The 22,510-nt window shown below is 41.8% G+C and overlaps 1 protein-coding gene across 1 annotated transcript in view; it reads right to left on the bottom strand.

Annotated features, from left to right (window-relative positions):
- Positions 1 to 22,510, bottom strand: part of LOC126723138 (uncharacterized) — a 76,911-nt gene that overhangs the window by 22,648 nt on the left and 31,753 nt on the right. The window lies entirely within an intron of this gene.

Genomic DNA, 22,510 nt, shown 5'->3' with positions numbered 1-22,510 from the left:
CTTGCAGTCTCCCATCCTAGACCGACGAAGGGAAGCTTCTTGTTCTACTATGTCACCAACTCCTTGAGGACAACAGCGACACTCAGTGGTTACTCTGGAACCACTCCCTACCTGGATTGTCAAGCATTGTCAGAATGGCCCCCGCCAAAGTAGACCAAGGTGGCAACAAATCCAACAATGTGTGCGGACCCCATTCTGGATTTCTAAAGTTTCTGACAAGATTTCACAAAGAAATCAACCCACAAAAATCTTCTAAGGACTTTGGTGTACAAAACCCAGAAAAAATCTTCAGCAGCGGAGCCACCACGAACCGCCATGAGCCGCCACAAACTCCCAAATGTTTCGCGAAGTTTTTCATTCAAATCTGCACAAATCTGAGAAAATTTTCACAAAACTGATGCCACCACTAGATCCATCGGCCCACGATTAACAAAGACCAGAAATTTCAAGCCCAAAAACGGCCGCACGCGCCGCCCCGGAGTCGCGACGACCCGCGGCCTAGTGCTTCAAATTTGTGCAAACCTGCTTAGAATTTTACAAAACTGACCAAACAGGGGTCTTGTACGGCCTTAGATCAACAAAACCCAAAAATTTCAAGCCCAAAAGCCCAAGCACACGCCGCCAAAAGATTCGGCGGCGCGGCCTTCAGTCACACGCGCCGATGAGGACCTCCAGAGCTCGCACGTGCCACACATGTCGCACGTGCCACACGCGTCCTAGCACTGTGACGTCATGGATGACATCATCCACTGCTGACCCGTTTGTCCAGATTCGACCCGAACCGACCCGGAAGTCTGACCCGGTCCGAACTGCCTGAAAAAAAAAAAAAAAAGTGCTTTGATTAAGCGGACCTTTGACCATGACCAAAAAGTCAAAATTTTCAAAACGGACCTGTCCCACTCAATTTTTCGAGTACATTCCGATTTTGGGACCCATTCCTTCATTCAAGGCTCGAAAATTGTGCAAACGTCCAATTTCCAAAAAAATTGACCTTTGTGCAAATGTTTACCAAACGTCAAATTTTTAAGATGGACCTGTCTTGCACAATTTTTCGTGTACATTCCGATTTTGGGGTCCGTTTCATCATTTGAGACTCGAAAATTTCACAAATGGCTCAAATTCCAAGACAGTTGACTTTGATGTTGAAATCAACCTAAAGTCAAAATTTTCAAGTCACACTTGCCTTTCTCAATTTTTCGTGTACGTTCCAAATTTGGGATCTATTTCTTCATTTGAGAATCCAAAAATTTCTCAAATAATGTGATTCTACAACTGTTGGCTTTGAAGTGAACTTTGACCAAGAATCAAGACATTCGAGCAAAGTTTGTTCTATTCGTACTTTCACGAAGATTCTGATTTTGAAATCCACTTATTGGTTTTGGACTTGGTGATCACCAATCAAACCCACATCTTTGAAATACTGACGATGTCCAAAACTTAAACTCCTGAGATCAAAATTTGAGATTCATCCACTTAATTGGGATCTCCTCAGGGTTATTCTCCAGATTTCATCAAGACTTGTCTTTCAAAGTACAAATGAACTCTCACAAGTGTGTCTTGAAATTACACTAGGTCATTAGTTCAATCTGCTATTCCCGTTCGGTGCCTACCAGTCTCCAACTTACCATTCCCACCTACCATTCTCACCTACCGTTCCCACCTACCGTTCCCACCTACCATTCTCACCAAAAATTCTCAACTACCATTCTTAACTACCTACCTACCATTCTTCATCTCTCTACTATAAATAGGAGGGCCGGGTTCATCAAAAACTCATCCAAAAAAAAAAAAAACACTGAATCATGAAATGAAGATTTGCCTCTTTCAGATTTTCAAATCCTCCCTTTCACAACCATTTCTCACTATGACCTCATCATTCTCAATACCTAGCAATCGATTTTGCTTCATAATCGGTTTGAGATCAACCCTCCCATGGGTCAGTCGAAACCCTATTTACAACATCATTGCAGTTTTGAGATCCAAACAAACTTTGTTTCTCCACTTAACAACCACCTTTGTCCATAAAATTACTCGTAACAAGGCCTGCATCGCCCTCCCATGCTTCCGTGGACTTGGTTGGCCAGGAAATCCAGTCCAGCGGACACACCTGTTCCTAACCTCAGGGCTCCTGTAGTCTCTTTCCAATTGCTTGGTCTTCCAGCAGAAGCAGTGGTTCGGAACAAACAGCAACTTGTCTGGTTTCCAAACCAGGTTCACAAGTTAGTTCCATCTTTCATTTTTTCTGTGCTTTTCCAACAAGTGGCAGTAGATGAAGATGGTAAAAAGTGTTGGGGTATCCTATAAATTGTTTTCCATCCAACACTTAAAACAACCTCCAAGGCACCAGCTCATCAGAATTCAGCCTTTGGTGCCGGTAAATGGTCATCAAAGCTTTATTCCATGTCCCCACTACTATGGGACCCAAAGGTCATCGTTGCTGGTACCTCAAAACTCATTTTCTGAAATTACTCCAACTTAAAATCAACTTGAAGAATTTCAGAAAGTACTCTTCTGAAATTACTTCAACATAACGTCCGTCAGCATGGTCTCATTGCACAGGCACATTCAATTACTTGCTGCCGGACCTCATTCAGCATACAGTCAGTCTCATATCCAAAGTTGTACTTCCCATAAACATCTACACCAGAAGGTCCCAGCATACAGGGCCAGCACCATGGTGGTGTATGCTTTGCTCATTTGCTTTGCTCCATCTCCATCTTCTTCGTTGCCACTACCAGCATACCTAGAATACGTAAGCTTCTGAAATTACTTCAACTTAACTTGAGTGATACAATTACGCAGGCGCATTCAACCACTTTCCCACCTGTCCTCGTTGTAATCCAAAGCGTGATCTTCTGAAATAACTTCACCAGAAGTTCTTAAGAACACGAGGCTAGCTTTATGACCCTGCATGCTGTATCCAGCCACCATTCCCTCATCTTCCCCATCTTCAACATCTTGTGATCGCCGCCAACGATCCAAAATACTCTTTTGAAATTACTTCAACTTAATCTCTGCTAAGAAGGCTCCATCATGCAAGTACGTTCAAATACTTGCAGACCCTTTTTTCGGTCTCATTAAAGCCTTTCATATGGGTAGGTCTACTCTTCGGAAATTATCTCATCCTTCTGAAAGCTCCACCACCTTCAACAGCTCCACCACCTTCAACTACTTCACTTAAAGAGTCAAGTACCAAAAATCCATTTTTTCGAAACTCATTCCCACACCACACTCCAAGACTGTGTGCGTGAACGAGTCTCGAGGGGGCATTTGTAGAGAGGGAAAATTCTCGTCCTATCGCAAGCTGACACGTCACATTACCAAGTCCACAAAATACAGCCAATTACAGAGCACCATGTATTGCTGCTAGGTTTTGCTATCACTATTCAGAAGCCAACAGAAATTTGCCAAGTGTCATGCAAGAACCAATCACGCATCAGCGCACGTGTAAGCGATGACTCAAACAGCCTCACACGTGTAAGCGATGACTCAAGCAGCCTCGCACGTGTAAGCGATGACTCAAGCAGTCTAGCACGTGTAAGCGATGACACAAGCGGACCAATCAGGCTGTGACATGTGTCACCAATCAAGTTCCGCCACGTATCGCTCACCCACCCCAAAACTCCTATAAATAGAAGCCTTCCTGAGACATTTAGGAGGACCAGAATTTAGAAGTGAAAAAGCTCTGTGAAGATCAAGCCTTAAAGCCTTCAAGAACTTCAAGAACTTCAACCCCAAAATCGAAGAACATTCGAAGCAGAATCATCCAGATCATCTGCCTAGATCCTAAAGTTCACGGGAATCAAGCCAAAAGTGTCCGAAAACATCAACAAATCACAAATCATTGAAGCTTAACGGATTCAAGTCTCTAAAGCTCCGAAGAACTTCCACCATAAACCTTCGAAGACGAAGAACGCACGAAGAACACGAAGAACGCGAAGAACAAAGGATTTCTAAACAAGCTCATAGCCAGAGATTCATTGTAATTCTGTTTCAGTAATCTTCGATCCATCCCTCAACCAAATTGAAGGATATTTTGTGTTCAAGTCAAATCCACATTACCATAAATCTAATCAATAAGTTTTGCAAGGAGATCGAATCAGAGGATCACTCTTTTGTAATTCCAGAGAATTGTACCACACAATCATCAATACAAATTCGCATTTGTGAAACTATTTTACTTGTTTGATTTATTTCAAACTAGAAATTTAGCCGCTTACAAAGTCTTAAATCACTAAACTCATAATCACTTGTTGAAATACAAAATAAATCTAACCCTAACACAAACTCTTGAAAAACTTTGCAAGAAGAGAGTTCATGGCATGGTAGACTTTCACAACCTGTCTTTCTAAAACACTTAAACAAAACTCATCAAGGCGCTTTGGGTGCCATGGCACAGTTTATGAGAGAGAGAGAGAGAAAGAGAGAGAACACAATCACAACACATAAACAAAGAATAGAAAAGAAAAGAAAAGATATGTATGCATGAAATATGCATGAACATGTGACGTGTAATATTTAAAAAGCATCACGGGTAAGACCCAATCCAAACCTACCAGCACACATTTCAATAATCAAACACACATCTAAAATGCAAGAAACATTGTTAAAATGCAATGAGAATGCAATGCATGGGCATATAACATCAAAACAACAACGCCCAACCCAACAATTTCACAAAAATCTAAAAAACCCCAAAACCTAGGTCTAAAATGCATGAATGCATGTAAATGAAGGGTTGAAGAACACATACCAAGTGATTGAGGCTTGATTTAGGCCGAAAATCACGAGGTTGAAGGTTTTGTGTGAAAGAAAAGCGTATGGGAGGAGAGAAAAAAAATTCTGTAGAGAGAGAGAAGTGAAAAATAAGATCTAATTCGTGCTCAGCCTATATATAAAAATCACAGCTTGATAGATTGAAGTATCTATCGAGATTTGTCGAGCACTAAATCTTGACAAAAATGAATCTGTCAAGGTGCTATTGAGGATCTGTCGATGGCAAAAACACCTCGATAGATCGAGAATTTGTCGAGAATCTATTGGCCAAACAAAAGGTTCAAAAAAATGGCTCGATGGATCAAAGAAGCTGTTGAGAATCTGTCGAGAAGAAACCCAAAAATCTCAATGGATCGAGAATCTGTCAAGATCTGTCGAGAAAAGAGAAAGAAAGGCTCGGTAGAAGGAAATCTGTCAAGGATCTGTCGAGAAGCTGTTGAGCTTTAAGAAGGAATGCTACAAGCAAGCTACTCAAACAAGGATCCAATCAACATATTAAGCTCTCAAAACATCTCTCAACATATAAGCAAAGCATTCATAGATCCAAAACCCACACACATACTAAACAAGTTTAACCAATTTTATATTTCAAAAAAAATTAAGACAATTTAGTGAGCATATATTAACACATGTATTCCTTGTGATGGCCAAATCACATTATACTTGCACATATATCAAAAGTAGCAAAGAGTTTGCGTGTTGTGTGTGAAAACATAGCAAGAGTGCATAAGTGTATATATGACGATTTGAGATATGAGAAAATCAAATACACTCACACACAATCATAATTGCTTGATGGGGATTATCACATTCGAGGTACATCCTATAACTCCCGCATCTCATAGAAACACACTTGCAACCATATTTAAAAGCATTTTGATTCTTTTTGCTTTTGTTTTTCTTTGCATATTCTTCTTTTTGAGCATAGCATGCATAGGCATACAAGAGAGAGAAAAGAAATAGCCGTTTATGTAAGCCAAAACATCACAATTTTGCTATGCTGAATCACACAAATGTTATACATGATTGGCGGGCTTTAGTGGTGAGAAGGTTATTTATGCCTTTCTCTTAGGATTTTCTAGTCCTCGTCAAAAAGAGTGATATGAGTGTTAAGTATAAGAGATTACTTAATCGTGCTCATCACAAACACGACCACAAAGCTCACTTGCTTAGTTGTGCAATTAGATGCTCATCTAAGCTATAAAAGATACAAAGTTTAGAAAACTTTGTTTCAATGGCCATCCAAGGTACACAAGTACCAATATACACAAACACACACTATTTTTTTTTTTAATGAAAAGCAAAATAAGTAAAAAATGAAAAACAACCAAACAAAAACATAAAGAAACACACAAAGCATAAAGCTAGATTGACTCAAAAATAGAAAGCAAAACAAACAAGAAATGCATAACCATAAAGGGAGAGAGAAAAAGTGCTTGAATCACTTTGAGCCTTTTTCCTTCCACACTTTGGAAGAACCTTTCCTTTGTGCGAACCTTTGATCCAGAGGTGAGGGGGAAGAATTGAAACCGTCCAAGTTCGCAAGCAACATGAAGGGCTTTGAGAAGATCTCTAAGAGGAGTAAAAGAGGATGGAAACTGATTCTGGTTTCTGGACGAGAGCATACTATTTCTTTGTTGAGTGGCTAACCACTTATAGCAATTTGGACAAGTATGCCCTGAAGCTCCATAGTGATGGCAGAAATGTGGCTTCTTCAGTTGAGACTTTTTGTTGTTTGCTTTCTTAGTTCTGGGGTTTCTAGTCTCTTTCTTTCAACCTTAGGGGGTGCTCCTAAAATAGATTTGCCTTTATCTAAGTTCTCACTAGTTATTTCAGTTTTAAATTCATTGTTCTCAGAATTAACATTATCAGCAGGTGAGAAAAACACAATTGTATTAGAGGAGGCAATATTAGGAGAAGAGAAATCATACCCCAAACTGGTTTTATTAGAAGCATCTTTCTGAAAGCTTAGCATCTCATCGAGCTTTGCACTGGAAGTCCTCTCCAATTGAGTTCTAACTTGGAACAGTTTCGCTTTAAGCTTCTTTTTCCTTTCAGCAAGGAAGTTGTTCTCAAACCGCAAAGCTCCAATGGTTTGATTTGCTTCATCAACCTTTGTAGAGAGCTCCTCTCGATCTAGCTCCACATCACTCAGGTTCTTAGTGGCCAGCCTATATAGTTTGTCATGCTTTTCAGAAACCTTGTACAATTTTGCATAGGCTGTATGGATGTCATCTTGTTCATCCATTTTCTCAAACTTAGATTCCACAAAGTCCTCTTCATCATCTACTGTTTTTGTAACCCCTTTAGTAGGATCAACTATAGCAGTGAAAGCACTCAAAATTCCCTTGTCATCACTGTCATCTAACTCAGTTTCAAGCTCGGTATCACTCAAGGTAGCAGCAAGAGCCTTGCTTTTCCCAATTGACTTGAGATATGTTGGACATTCTTGCTTCATATGTCCAAAACCTTGACATCCGAAGCACTTTGGTCCAGAGGGAATAGTGTACTGACCACCATCCTTAGCATCCTTTTTTCCTCTGTCTTGGCTTATGAATTGAGAATAATTGGATTGCTTACGGTCCTTATCAAATCCTTTCACATTGGCATTCTTCATGAACTTCTTGAACTACCTAGTGATGTAGGACTTAATCTTGGAATCTTCATCATCTGAAGACTCATCAGTCTCATTACTTTTGGTCTTCAGTGTCATGCTTTTACTTTTGGTTCTTTTCCTAATTCTAGTCAAACCCAATTCATAGGTTTGTAAGTTGCCAACTAGTTCCATTAAAGGAATGGAGTCAATGTCCTTCGATTCTTCAATTGCTGTTATCTTGGCATGAAATCTCTTAGGAAGAGACCTTAGTACCTTTCTTACGACATTGGGTTTAGGAATAGTTTCCCCAAGATTGAAGGCTGAGTTGACTATGTCCTTTAGCTTGGCATAGAACTCATCAAAAGACTCATCCTCTTCCATCTTTATCTCTTCAAAGCTAGTAGTGAGCCTTTGGAGCTTTGAATCCTTGATAGCCTTAGTCCCTTCATAGGTTGTCTGGAGGATGGCCCATGCTTCCTTTGTAGTTTCAGTCAAGGATATTTTCTTGAACTCCTTATTCATGACTGCATTGAAAATGGTGTTCAATGCTCTGTTGTTGAAATTTTCCGCTTTGATCTATGTATCATCCCAATCAGCTAGTGCTTCCTTTGGCTTAGTCTAGCTAGTCTCCACAGCATGCCACACCTTCTCATCTAAAGACTGCAAGAAAGCTCTCATGTGTACTTTCTAGAATGCATAGTTAGTGCCATCAAATAAAGGAGGTTTAATAAGAGATTGTCCTCTATCCATGACAAACAGGGATCAATGGATCACACAGAAAAGATTAAACCTAATCAGAGTGTGCCCACTCTGATACCATTTGATAGGCCAAAAATGTATTGACTCCTTTGGCAATTTAATTGATTAATTATCCAAGTTAATTAATTAAGTCAATTTAACATGCAATAGCATGGTAGCACAAACAAATCACCAACTAAGTTAAATGCATCAGAAAATAAGTTTGACATAAGTGATTTGTTTACGAATGAGGAAAACTACTGGGGCAAAACCCATCGAGTGAATTTAAGGTCACCACTCCCGAGAATCCACTATTATCAATCACAAATGGTTACAAGTAAAAGGAATCCTAGTACCCAAAACCATCCTATAGTTGAACCCTTACCCCAATACCCAATTGGACTTATATTGTAACGGCAATCTCTCCATTCAACGCACGAATCCCAGTACGTGACTGACCAATGATGTACGGATCCCAGTATGTGACTAACACACCAACTTTAGGAAGATATTCGTTGCAAAGTTCTTTAGTTCATCTAACAATGAAGATCAGGAAACTCCTTGGTCATAAAACCCTTGGCATAAAGACGTAGTAGCTTTTACAAAGAATATGATGAATTAGAGCAATTTCTGTCTCCGGTCACAATATGCATGTATAATCACTTTGCATCACCTTGCATCCTAGTGACGACTCTTAAAATAAACCTTATATATGTCTAGAGTTGTGAGAAAAGAAACCCTACACAAATTCTCAAGGATATGCATGTAATTAGATCTGGAAAACCTGATTTCGTAATTCTCAACAGATACAGCTTATGTTGAGCTTCAATAATAATTCTCGATAGAAAGGATTCTGTCGAGACTTCTATTAAGATTTAATGAGCAGCACATTCTTCACTTGTTTCTTGGTCAGATTTGTATGGCTTCAATACTAAACTAGAACACTTGTTTCTTGAAGTACTAAACACATCTTAGATCTACCAAATTACAAGTAAATTGTATTTTGTCAAAGGATTAGCCAATTACATAAATATGTCCCTAACAGAATGTGAACCTAGGGTGCGGTTGCTAGTTTACCCACTGTAAATTAGGAACTTGGAAATTTTTGAGTGACTTGGTAGTTGTGCGATGGCGAGGCATATAGCGCGGCTGCTATTTATCCTCAAGATGGAATGTGAGCCTAGGGCACGGCCGCTAGTTTATCCACTATAGACTAGGAACTTAAACTTTTGAGTGATTGGTAAATTGTGTGATGGCGAGGCGTATAGTGCGGCCGCTATTTAACCTCAAGATGGAATGTGAGCCTAGGGCACGGCCGCTAGTTTACCCACTGTAGATCAGGAACTTGAACTTTTGAGTAACTTGGTAGTTGTGTGATGGTGAGGCATATGGTGCGGCCACTATTTAACCTCAAGATGGAATGTGAGCCTAGGGCGTGGCCGCTAGTTTATCCATTGTAGAATGTGAGCCCAGGGTGTGGCTGCCGGTTTACCCACTCTAGAATGTAAGCCTTGGACGCAGTTGCTAGTTTAGCCATTGTAGGATGTGTAAGAATCTGATTTCTTGTGAGGACATATGCTTGACATGAACCTGTATAACATGTATGATTATGAAAACTGCCTTTAAGAGGGTTGATGTATGACTTTAGGAAGAGTGCCTTTGATAGGGCTGATGTATGATTTTGGAAACTACCTTTGAGAGGGCTGATGTATGACTTTAGGAAAAGTGCCTTTGTAAGGGCTGATTTATGATTCTGGAAACTGCCTTTCAGAGGGCTGATGTATGACTTTTAGGAAATGTGCCTTTGACAGGGTTGATGTGTGATTCTAGAAATTTCCTTTGAGGGGGTTGATGTATGATTTTAGGAAAAGTGCCTTTAAGAGGGCTGATGTATGATTTTGGAAACTGCCTTTGAGAGGGCTGATGTATGACTTTAGGAAAAGTGCCTTTGAGAGGGCTGCTGATATATGTGGAAAAAAAATGCCTCTGATTAGAACTTACGTGCATAGTTATAGGAAATCGCCTTTGAGAGAGCTGCTAATGTATATGAAGAACAATGCCTCTAGTTAGGACTTATATTTATGATTCTGTAAATCGCCTTTCAAAGGGTTGTTGCTGTTCTCACAAAACAATGCATCTGGGTAGGACTCACATGTATAATTCTGGAAATTGCCTTTCAAAGGGATGCTAATGTATGCAAGCATTATCACATTTTTATCGTGGATGGTAGTTTTGAACCAGCTTGTGTCACACTCACTTGTTTTGCACCGCGGTTTTTACGAGTTTATCGTTGGATTTTGACAATGATCGTCCCGCTAGGGGGAGAGAGAAAGGAGAGATCGCATGAAATAAACTACCCCAGTTTAGGGTTGCATGCAATTCTCGACATGAGAGACACATCCTCAATAGGATGGACCCATTCTTGTATATTGAATAAGATGGAGGGAACCACGCAAAATAAACTACCCCAGTTTAGGGTTTTGCGGGGTTCCAAGCCTGTAGACTGGCTAAAAATGGCCTCGACTTCATAGACCCTACCAAATGCTGGTAATGAATGTGAACATTCTAAACGAAATCTTCTTAGACACACCATAAGACAGTATGCATTGATTGCTCTTGTTATTGCCTGGGCGGGCTTAATGATTTAAAGATAGGCTTCTTGGGGTGGCCTTATGGTAAATGACTCCCTTCGTCCTCCAAATAAGCTGAAAAAGTTGCAGCATGGCTAAGAACAGGCTCTAGTGTCTTTTTGTTGTGAGCTCTGATTACGGGGGCTGAACTGACCCCTAAACTGGGTGAACCAAGCTTTAAAAAATAAGGTTCAAGATATCTAGAGGTGCTGAATGAGACGCACAAAGAAAAACTGCCCTAGTGTAGGATTTGTGCAATCTCAGATGCACGAGAGGGAGTTCCTGACAATTTGGTTCACTGCCAAGCCGACCGTGCACTAGGCGGATGCTAAATCAGAAGAATCTTTGCTCCAACGTGGTCGAAAACATCCCAAACCGGGGGGGAGTGGTCCAAGTTCATAGGGGTTTGTGCCCAGGGGGCTAAAAAGCCTTGGCATGTGTCCTGAGGGTTGGCGGCCCTTGAAGGGTAGCCACCTCGGTTCTCATGCATAAAAGGCTAGGTTCAGCCTAACCCTAGCTCATTTTGGTCTACAATTTTCTAGGGTCTTCTCCTACCCTTTTCTTCACCCGAAACGTGCAGAAAACACTATTTTTCATATTTTTTGCGTAGATTCTCATCAGATCATTAGATTTAGTAGGATCCGTTGATGGATGCTCTTGGTGCTCACTCCTATGACATTTTGGTCGAGCTTGAGAGGAAGTCTTATTATGAGAAGAAGCTTAAGAGGTGGTTGAGCTCTTTTTCTTGTGGTGACCGAGCATTCATCCAGTGACTTCTTGGAGATGCTACTGCTTTTCTTCACACCATACTAGATTGGCATTTGTTGGAGGTCATCACCTCTTGTTAGGATCCCATCTTGAGATGTGTCACCATTGGAGATGTTGATCTGGTGCCCAACTTAGAGGAGTATGATCATTTTCTTTCTCTTTCTACCCCTCTGAGCACTATTGTTGTTCCACCAGTGCAGCCACAGGAGACTCACTGATCTGTTAGTCTTTAATAGGCTTGTTGTGGAGGTACTGACTTGGTATGGCAACGGGATAGGAGGAAGCATGTCCTTTGATTTTCTGTGTGATCAGTTCCACTTATTGGAGTGCCCTGTTAGCTATCGAGATGACTTTGTGGACTTAAAGGAGCGGTGGATATCCTATCAGCGTCAAGCCTTCCTAGTGGCCTTCTTTGGTGCAATTCTATTTCCTTCATCATCAAGAGTTGTTAGTTTTGTCGTTCTCCCTCTGGTGAGCACCCTACCTCATGGTATCTCTTTCATTCCTACTCTACTTTCTGAGATGATTAGGTCCCTGTCTTTGTGTCGGGAGACTGATAGGGGTAGGCTAGGTTGTTGTGTTCATATGTTACAACTATGGTTCTATAGCCACTTGAGTTTTATTGCTAGGGATTAGTCTGTGGGCTTTGTAAGTAGGAATAGAGTTCGGGCTACTGTAGTTCTTGATCTTCCCTTTTCTGGGGATATTAAGGATTGACTGAGATACTTTTGCAGCCTGAGTCCCGTTGACTGGACTTGAAGAGTCAAGTGGGGTATCACTTGATGGCAGGGGCAGACCCATTGCGTTGGTTTGCTTGGCATTCCCTTGGTGGGTATCTGGAGTGCATAAGGTACTTTCCGGGTATGGCCATGCAGTAGTTCGGGGGTATCCAGCACATCCCCTAACTTAGTGATCTTTTTATTGTAACTTGCGAGTATGGGCTCGTGGATATCGATGTAGCAATGATAGGGCGTGGCTTTGATTTCTGAGAGGTGCGTAAGTTGAACATTGACTTCCCCCTTTGTTCTAGGGATGACCAGGAGTGGTTTTCTACTGAGTTTAGAGTGTGGTGAGACACCAGAGATCCCAGCTTTGTGTTTGACTTATCATCACCGGTTTTAAATGAGTTGCCACTTCTGGCTGATGTTTTGAGAAACTATACCCTAAAGTTTGAGATTAGGGTTGAGAGGGCCTTTATGGATCTGAGGGAGTGCCTGAGGGAGGCCGTTAGGGATAAAGACCACTGCAGGGAACTAGCTAATACCTATATGGAGGATATTGAGGAGATGAACAGTGCACATAAGAGTGAGCTCGCTACTCTTAGGGCAGAGCTTCATCAAAGGGGGCCAGCCCCTTTAGGCATAGAGGCAGAGTGTGTTCAGCTGAGATCCCAGGTTACAGGTTTGGAGGATGAGCTTGCAGATCTTACTTAGAGATTTGCCACTTTGGATCACTCTTGGGATGAAGAGAGGGCTGCATTGGAGGCAGGCAGGGTCGAGGCTAGTAGCAAGGCCAATGGCTTGGGATTGGAGCTAATACAAGCGAAGGCCTACATTCATTCCACTTTAAGCATGGAGTATAGGCGAGAGGGCGATGAGCCTAGTGAGCCATAGTTGGCCTTCCATCACCTTAAGGCTGAGCTGGCGGAGAGGGAAGAGGCTTTGAGAGTTGCCACTGCAGAGATGAGCACCTTGCAGGCTTTGCTAGAGACTGAGAGACAGGGCTATACTTTTGATTCCATGATGGAGAAGGAGCTGGTCCATCTTCGACATTCGGATGACAGACTTAGAGAGATCACCAGAGACCTGGGCTTTGATGCAGCCGGGTTATTTAGCACTCATGCTCATGATGACCCGATTCTCTGTACTAGTTTTGGGAGATTGTGTCAGGCCGTGTCTGATCGCTTAGGCCATGTTTGACTTACTGGTGTTCTTTTCTACTTACTTTTTTTCTGCACATGAGCTATGTAATTAGTATCCCACCATGTATGGAAAGGTCCTTCGTAAATTGCTAGGCAATTGCGTAAGGCCTTCCTCTTTTCGTTTGAGTTCTTAAAGCATATTCTAGTCTGTTAGGCATGCTTAGAAATTGAGAGGTGGTGGAGAGAGATGTTTATGATGATATTCAAGATATATTTATGAGATGAGATTTCACGTTTTGGTATCCATATGCATGAAAGAAACTGAATGGCACAATACAGGCATGTTAATGAATATGTAGGCAAATGCTTTGAAAATGCAAGATTATACAAATAAGTGGTAAATGTAAAATCCATGCATATCAATATCTTATTTTTCCAAGGATACATCCTATTCTAGATGGATCTTTTCCTTTTCCCATTGAGGTACATTTCCCATTGGTATGAGCCAGAACATCTTGAGCGAACCACCGGGTCATGGTAGTATTATAGACAGAGAGCAATCTTGGAGGCGTTTTCACATCTTGTCTTGGATGCTGGATCCATCTAATTTTCTAATCTTGGCTAGGAATTCAAGTGGGCCAAGCTGACTGATTTTTCTTTTAAGACATGACCAAACCAAGATGGTTGCCTACGTACCTCCACAAGAAAGGATCAGGTCATCACGTACTTCAACTAACTTTTTTTTATAGCCTTAGACCGCCCTTTCGGGTTTTCAATCTAGCAGACTCTCTCACACTCCTTTTTTTGCTCTCCTTTTGCGTAAACCGCCCTTTTGGGTTTTCAATCTACTTTTTGTATTTTCTCATGCTCTCTTTCTTTTGGCTCTCGTTTTACGTAGACCACCCTTTCGAGTTTTCGATCTACCATTTTACATTTTTTTTTGTTCTTTTTTTTTTTTTTTGGGTTGACATAAAAATATAGAAATGAGGTGCACTGAAAGGCTCCTTCATGCAAAGTACCGTATGATGGCGTCAGAATTGGTAGGCATATTGAAGTCATGCCCGTCCATGTCCGCTAAAATCAAGGCTCCTCCAAAAAAGGCCTTCTTTACCACATATGGGCCCTCGTAAGTTGGGGCAAACGACAAGTACTCGTGCCAATCCTTGTATGTGTCTGTCATCTTCACCAAGATTTTCTTTATGTTCTTGTTAGCGGCTTCCATTGCACCATTTTTGTGTGATAGGGAATCGAATTTTTGTGCTCGATCTTGAACCGTTGGCAGAGTTGCTAGATCATTTTTCCATTTAGGTTCACCCCATTATTTGTAATGAGCTCTCTTGGCACGCCGTAGCAGCAAATAATGTTATTTTTCAAGAACCGGGCTATCATTGCTTGAGTGACGCTTTTGTACGAAGCGACTTCCACCCACTTTGTAAAATAATCGATGGCCACTAAGATGTACTCGTGACCATTTGAAACTTTCGGAATCACGAGTCCGATGACATCCACACCCCAAGTTGAGAAGGGCCATGATGCTGCTAAAGAGTGCATTAAGGCTGAGGAAGAGCATTCTTCCTATCTTGATAGGCTGGGCAACGGTGGCATGTCCTCACATGTTTAATGCAATCACTTTCCATGGTAAGCCAATAGTAACCGGCTCTCATAATCTTGCAGGCTAATAGGGGTCCACTGGCATGAGCTCCGAGTAAGCCTTCATGCATCTCTTCCATCAGATAATTAGCCTCGGGGGCATCTACGCATCGAAGCAAGGTAGAATCATAGTTCCTTTTGTATAGGACTTCTGCACTCAAAAAAAATTGGCAGACCAAGCACCGGATAAACTTCTTTTCACTATTCGTTGCACCGAGCGGGTATTCACTGTTCTTGATATAAGCCTTGATATCATGGTACCATGGCTTTCCGTTGACTTTGACTTTGACACTTATGCATTCTTCGAAGTTCATGCAATAGGCTGGAATGCCATGGACTTCTATGCACTATTTTCGCATATCATCTCCTTTTGATAACTTGACCATGCTAGCCAGGGTAGCCAAGGCGTCTACAAACTGGTTGTGTGCTCGGGGCAAATTGGCAAATGTAATGTCTTGAAATTTCAGAATCAAGCGGTTGACACATTTCTGATACGGAATCAACTTGGTGTCTCGGGCTTGCCATTTTCCTTTGATTTGGGAGATGATCAACAAGGAATCTCCAAAGAAGCTCAAGTCATAGGTGCCAAACTCTAGGGCCACTTGCAGGCCGACTATGCACGCTTCGTATTCTGTGATGTTGTTAGTGCAATCAAAATTCAGCTTGACTGAAACAGGGATTTGTTGGCCCTTGGGGGAAACTAAGACTGCTCCTACACCATTTCTAGTAGAATTGACGGCTCCATCAAAATAAAGCTTCCAACACCACGGTTCCATACTATTTGGTTCTGGCTCTAGCGCCATGACATCCTCATTAGGGAAGAGGGATTCTAAAGTTCTGGATCATTTAGCGACTGGTCCGCTAGGTAATCGGCTATGGCCTGGCCCTTGATGGCCTTTCTTGTCATAAACACAATGTCGAACTCGGAGAGCAACATTTGCCAATGGGAGATCTTCCTTGTAAGGGCTGGCTTTTCAAAGATGTACTTAATGGGATCCATATGAGAAATGAGCCGCGTGGAGTAGTAGAGCATGTACTGCCGCAATTTGTGTGAGGCCCACACTAAGGCATAACACATCTTCTCAATGGCGATGTAGTTGATCTCACAACTGGTGAACTTCTTTCTTAAATAGTAAATCACATTTTCTTTCTAATCGAGCTCAGTTAGTTGGCCTAACATGCAACCCATGAAGGTTTCTTATACCGCTAGGTAAAGGATCAACGGATATCCCAGCATTAGGGGAACTAAGACAGGAGGGTTCAACAAATACTGCTTGATCTTGTCAAAGGCCATTTGGCACTCATCTGTCCATTCTATCTTTGTGTCTTTCTTCAAGAGCTTGAACAGCAAATCACATGTGGTAGTCAACTGTGTTATGAAGTGAGCTATGTAATTGACTTTGCCTAAAAAGCTGTGAATCTGTTTCTCAGTTTCTAGTGTCGGCATGTCTCGGATGGCTTAGACTTTTGCTGGGTCCACTTCGATTCCTCTTTGATTGACTATGAAGTTGAGTAATTTCCTTGAACTAGCTCCAAAGACGCACTTGTTAGGGTTTAGTCTTAACTTGTACTTGATAAGGCACTTGAACAGCTTTCTCAAATTTACCAGATGATCCCTAGCTGTGCGGGATTTGACAATCATGTAATCCACGTAGACTTCAATCTCTTTATGCATCATATCATGAAAAAAGGTTACCATGGCTCATTGATAAGTAGCACTAGCATTCTTTAAGCCAAATGGCATGACATCATATGCATAGGTTCCCCAATGTGTTGTGAATGTTGTCTTGGCTTTGTCTTCTTTGGCCATTTTGATTTGATTATAGCCTGAGAATCCGTCCATGAAGGAGAAGAACCTATTGGTAGCAGTATTATCAATCAGAGTATTGATATGTGGCAATGGAAAGTTATCCTTGGGGCTGGCTCAGTTCAAATCCCTGTAGTCGATGCACATGCGTACTTTCCCATCTTTCTTAGGCACGGGAACAATGTTGGCGATCCAATCTAAGTAGGCTATCACAATAAGGAAATTGGCTTTCAATTGCTATTCTACTTCTTCTTTGATCTTCAAAATGATCTCAGATTTCATCCTTCGAAGGGCTTACCACACTGGGGCGTATTTAGGCTTAACTGGAATTCTGTGTACGACAATCTCAGTATCCAACCCTGGCATATCTTGGTAGGACTAAGCAAATATCTCTTTGAATTCCTTAAGTAACGCTATGAGCTCTGGCTTCATGTCTTTAGGAAAGTTCACCCCAATCTTGATAGGTTTTTCATTCTCGCCTTCATCGGCAAGGTTAATCACTTCAATTTCTTTTATGTTGGGCTTGGACCCCTCATTTTCTTTGTTTAGAGCTTGTAAAATATCGCGAGGCAAACTCAGAATTTCCTCTAATCCTTCAATATCATGATCCAACTCTATTGTCTCATTCATGTCGTCAATGTCTTCGTTACGGCAACAGGACAATGTACCCGCTTGGGAATCATAATAGATCTTATAGAACAGAACATATACAAGGGAACATAAGACAATTTGCACACATATCCATGGGAAAGCAAATAAAGAGATAAATGCAAGAATTTCTTGAATAATACGCTGGATAATTTCATTAATGGGCTATAGATAGGGGGATAACAAAGTTCATGCCTGATAATGATAAAAGGGATTTTTTTTTTTTTTTTTGGGAAATAAACTGGGGAAATGCAAACAAGGAATGCAGAAAATAGGAACTGACATGCAAAACAAACTATATATGCTATTCCAACTCTTTTGGGAAATTGGAGGAACCAACCACACGATGATGGAATACTCCTTACTCAGCTAGTGCAACCACAAAGCAAGGCTCAATGGTCCAGTGGCTTGCTGTCTCGCCTAACACACAGGGTTGGATAGTAGAAGTCAGATCATCCCTGAGGGATATGATGGCATTCATTGAGAATTCTTCAGGACATAAGCGGATGAGAGAAGCTAGATCTGAATCCTCCTTGTGTGATTCTTGTACCACTTCTGATCTAATGGCCTCGGCCGGAGCCGGAAAAGTGACCCTAATGTGGGGAATAGACATCCCTTGGCCAATGCACTTCCTTTTCTTTCCTCTGGAAGCTTGAAAAAGTTCTTCATTGAAGGGGTCGTACCCTAGACCGAAACCTCCTTTGTTGTCCGAGAGTTCAATCAAAGCAACCTTCCCTTGTCCTACAGCATCGAGGTCTTAGCCTAACTGATAGCCAAATTTGAGCATCTCTTTGGCAGCCATTAAAGTAGTGGAAGGCCATGATAACTCGAGTTTTGAAGCTCTGGAAATCATGGAGACTAGCTCGAAACTATGAAAAGTTGCCTCCAGAAAGGCATTAGCACCAATGTAGGGGACAAAAGTCTCCTTAAAGATAGTCAGGGATTCTTCAGCCTTAATAGTGATCAACAGATCCTCAAATGGGAACTTGAGCCTCCGGTGAAGGGTAGAAGCAACTATGCCTGTGGCGTGTAGCTAGGGCCTCCCTAGGAGCATATTATATGGGGAATCCACTTTGATGACTTGGAAGTTGACCATGAAAATCATGGGGCCAATTCCAATTGCTAATTCAATCTCACCTTGCACCTCCCGGAGAGTGCCATCAAAGGCTCTAATGATCATGGTGGTAAGGTGGATAAGAGAGGTATCCACATTCAAAAGCTCTATAGTAGACATTGGGCAAACATTCAGGGCTAATCCATTGTCAATTAGTACTCTAGAGACGATCATATCTTCACACTTTACCATAATGTGCATGGGCAAAGTATGCTCTATACCTTCTGGTGGTAGCTCATCATTTGTAAAGGAAATTTGGTTGGTGGCCAACACTGTCGAGACCATACCCTCAAAGGAAGATTTTGTGACACCTGTAGGAACACGTCTCTTTCAAGACTTTCAAGAGAGCCTTGCAGTGGACATCAGAGGATAGCAATAGCGCCAAGATGGAAATCTGAGCTGGTGACTTATTTAGCTGTTGAGTCACACTATACTCTAAGTTTTCTGATAATTTTCAAGAATTTCTCGGCTTCTTCGGTTGTGACCCTATTCCTAATGGGTTCAGCTGTACCCTTGCTAACCTCTTTCCTTCTCTTTTCTAGCTCCTCGGGAGTATAGCAGCAACCACTCCTAATAAGCCCAGGTAGACTTGAAGAGATATTGGAGCAGACTTGCTCTTTCCTAGTTCGAGTGGAGATCAATTACACATCATATTTCCAGGGGACACAATGACTATCATCATAAGGAAACGGCTTCGGCATGCGAATGATAACACCCTCCTGAGTTTGCAAATTGGGCACTATGGAGAACACCTTCGGATTAATGACCACTGAACTTGGCAAAATGGCTTCAAGAGATTTTAAGCCGGATACCCAGAGATTCTTGAGTTAGGCTTTGGCAGAATATGAGGATTGAAACCTCAGATGGTAGGGACAATGGTTGTTCCCTCCTGAACTGATGATGAAGCTAGCCCTATGACTGCAGGCAATGCAAGAACTAGAGGAGTGTATCCCTCGATGGCTAGCAGGGCTTGCCCTTTTCCTGAATCTGATGACCTTCAATCCGCAGGTGATTCTATGATCTCCTCAATGACTACTGAAGAGGGAGGCACTGAAGTAACCTTACCAAGGCATTTTTTGTAGATATTCGTCCCAATCTTTCCTTAACCCAATTGATATGGCATTGCAGCTAGTTCCTGATTGGGCAGCTGAAGGACATAGGCTGGCTGCCATGCAATCACCTCTTTGCACAATTTCCCTTTCAATCCAGATAATACCACAATCGGTTAGACTTTGAACCTGTGCTCAAAGCACTCTACAATCAAATAGGTCGTGCCTGTCTCCATTGTTATAAAATGAGCAGATTCCCTAATCAAATCCCGGGTTTCCTATACCTTTAAGATCAAGGTGGCTCTCTTGGACCAAGGCTTGGAGTAGGGTCTTCCATGGGAATGACAGGGAGGAGAAATTCGGAACCCTTTCTTCCACTGTGATGATGGCATTCACATTCCCTTCCTGATGATGTTCGAAGCAGCCACATTCCTAAACTATACCAACTTATTGTCAATGAGATCCTGGATATGGTCCCTCAAGTGGTAACATTCTTCAAGGGTATGCCCCTCGGCCTCAAAATGGTGTTCACACTTCTTGGATGGATCAAAGCCTGGTGGTGAAGGGCCTTTTCTGGGCCTGGAAAATATCGGGGTCACTAGCTTCTTTTCTAGCAGGTAAGCGTAGAGATCTACCATGGGCATGGGTAACGGAGTGTACTTCCAGTTTTCCCTCCTTAAGAGACAAGGTGGGTTTGGCCACCCTCTCTGATTAAAGGCTCGGTTAGGTGCTTAAATAGACTGAACCTGTTGTTGATAAGGTCTAGCAGTTGGGGTTGCAAAAGCAAAAGTAATACCCCTAGGCCTTTCTGATGTATTGTCAATCATATGCACATCGGCTTCCTTAGTCTTGCGGCTGATCATTTTCTTGACTTGTTGTTCAACCATGGAACTCAAAGACTCAAGATCCATGATTTTCTTGCTCCTACTCATCAATATGCTCCCTAATAGGGATGAGGCTAGCGGAATGAGTGACTTGGGTGCTAATCATCTTCTCATAGTAAGGAGGCTTGAGGTTGTTAATGAACCATTTGATCATCTCATTTTCCATCATAGGGGGTTGAATTTGTGCGGCTAGCTCACGCCACCTCTAGGCATATTCTCAGAAAGGCTCCCCACTCTTTTTCTCTGTTCTCATAAGAACCGTGCGGTCAGGAGCTATCTCGGTGTTGAACTTGTAATATTCCAAGAAAGAGTTGGCCATTTCCCTCCAGTAAGAGGTCTTTTCCAATATCGCATACCATGTGGCCGCGAGGTTAGTCAAACTATTAGGAAAAATCTAGCAAAGCAGAGGGTGATTATCCCCATAAGGAGCCATCCTCCTCCAATACCATCATACTTGACGAACTTTGGTGCCTTGAACTTGAGAGGCATAACAACCTGTGGGAAGTTGGTCAAACTATCTAGATCAACGCTTTCATGGGCACTGGAGCCCTCTATGATTCAAAGCTTTTCAGCCAGAGTTTCCACTTCGCTCTTGACTTGGCCATACCTAGATTCAGGGTTCTTGTCCTTAGAAGGATCTATTCTTGGTCATTTCCCTGAGGCGATATATTATGGCCCTGATCCTGTCCTGGTGGGGGGCTGATTTTCATTCTCAATTTGGGGACCTCCTTGACTATAACCAAAAGAGTTTTGTACTCCTCCTATAACTAGTTGTTGCATCACGCGCATCAATTTTGACATTTGCTCTTTCATCTGAGCGAACTCAATTGGACTCACTTTGGGAGTTGAAGGCCCATTGGTAGACATCTCTCTTGCACGAGACCTAGTGATGATGGGATCATGATGTGGCAATAGCTTGGATTGTTTCTTTTTAGAAATCTTTTGATCCTTATAAAGAATAGGAGGTAAAAGAAATGGGGTGCATTTGACAATGTGGAAACATAACACCAAAATCAAGTTAGTTTATGTCCTTGTTATTTAACATGCACCTACCATTCTCAAAAAAATTTGGCTTTTGCACCCTTGATCGGGTATTTATCATGGTAAATCTAATACTATATATAAAAGCAGAAGCCTTTAAGGAGGTACTGTTACGTTAGGAAAAAACACCAAAATCAAGTTAGTTTATGTCCTTCTTATTTAACATGCACCTACCATTCTCAAAAAAATTTGGCTTTTGCACCCTAGATCGGGTATTTATCATGATAAATCTAATCTAATACTATATATAAAAGCAGAAGCCTTTAAGGAGGTACTGTTACGTTACGAAAAAAGGCCACTTAAAATGCTGCCACGTGTGTAGCTCAAAAGTAACAAAATACCGTACGTTGCACTGTTTTAGGGCTTAAAAAATTCGGCCAAAATGGCCCATTAGCATTAATTTTTGAAATATTTAGCAATAGAGCACTGTTTCGGAAATAATTAGGGAAATACCACTTTTTCTGGTACTCAAGCTTGGTGAGCTCGAGTACCATGTTTTTTTAATCCACCGTTGCCCCATATTCAAGGAGCCCTATAGTGGCGTTTTTAAGACCTATAGTGACGTTTTCGGGCCCTATAGCGGCGTTTTTAAGCCCCCATACTAGGTTTCAGGGGCCCTATAGTGACGTTTTCGGGTCCTATAGCGGCGTTTTCCTGCAAAATTTTTTTTATAAGTCCCCATAACAGGTTAAGGGGCCCTATAGTGACGTTTTTGGGCCCTATAGCGGCGTTTTCCTGCAAAATTTTTTTGCAAGTCCCCATACTAGGTGAAGGGGCCCTATAGTGGCGTTTTTAAGCCCTATAGTGACGTTTTTGGGCCTTATAGCGGCGTTTTTTTTTTTTTTGAAGATGTTTGGCCAATGAAAAGATGGTACTCGAGCTCACCATGCTCGAGTACCACAAAAAGTGGTAGATCCCAAATTATTTCCGAAACAGTGCTCTGTTGCT

This window comes from Quercus robur, chromosome 4, assembly GCF_932294415.1.
Source record: "Quercus robur chromosome 4, dhQueRobu3.1, whole genome shotgun sequence".
NCBI lineage: Eukaryota > Viridiplantae > Streptophyta > Magnoliopsida > Fagales > Fagaceae > Quercus > Quercus robur.
Note: the sequence above shows the minus strand (reverse complement) of the source record. Positions and strands in the feature narration are given on the sequence as shown.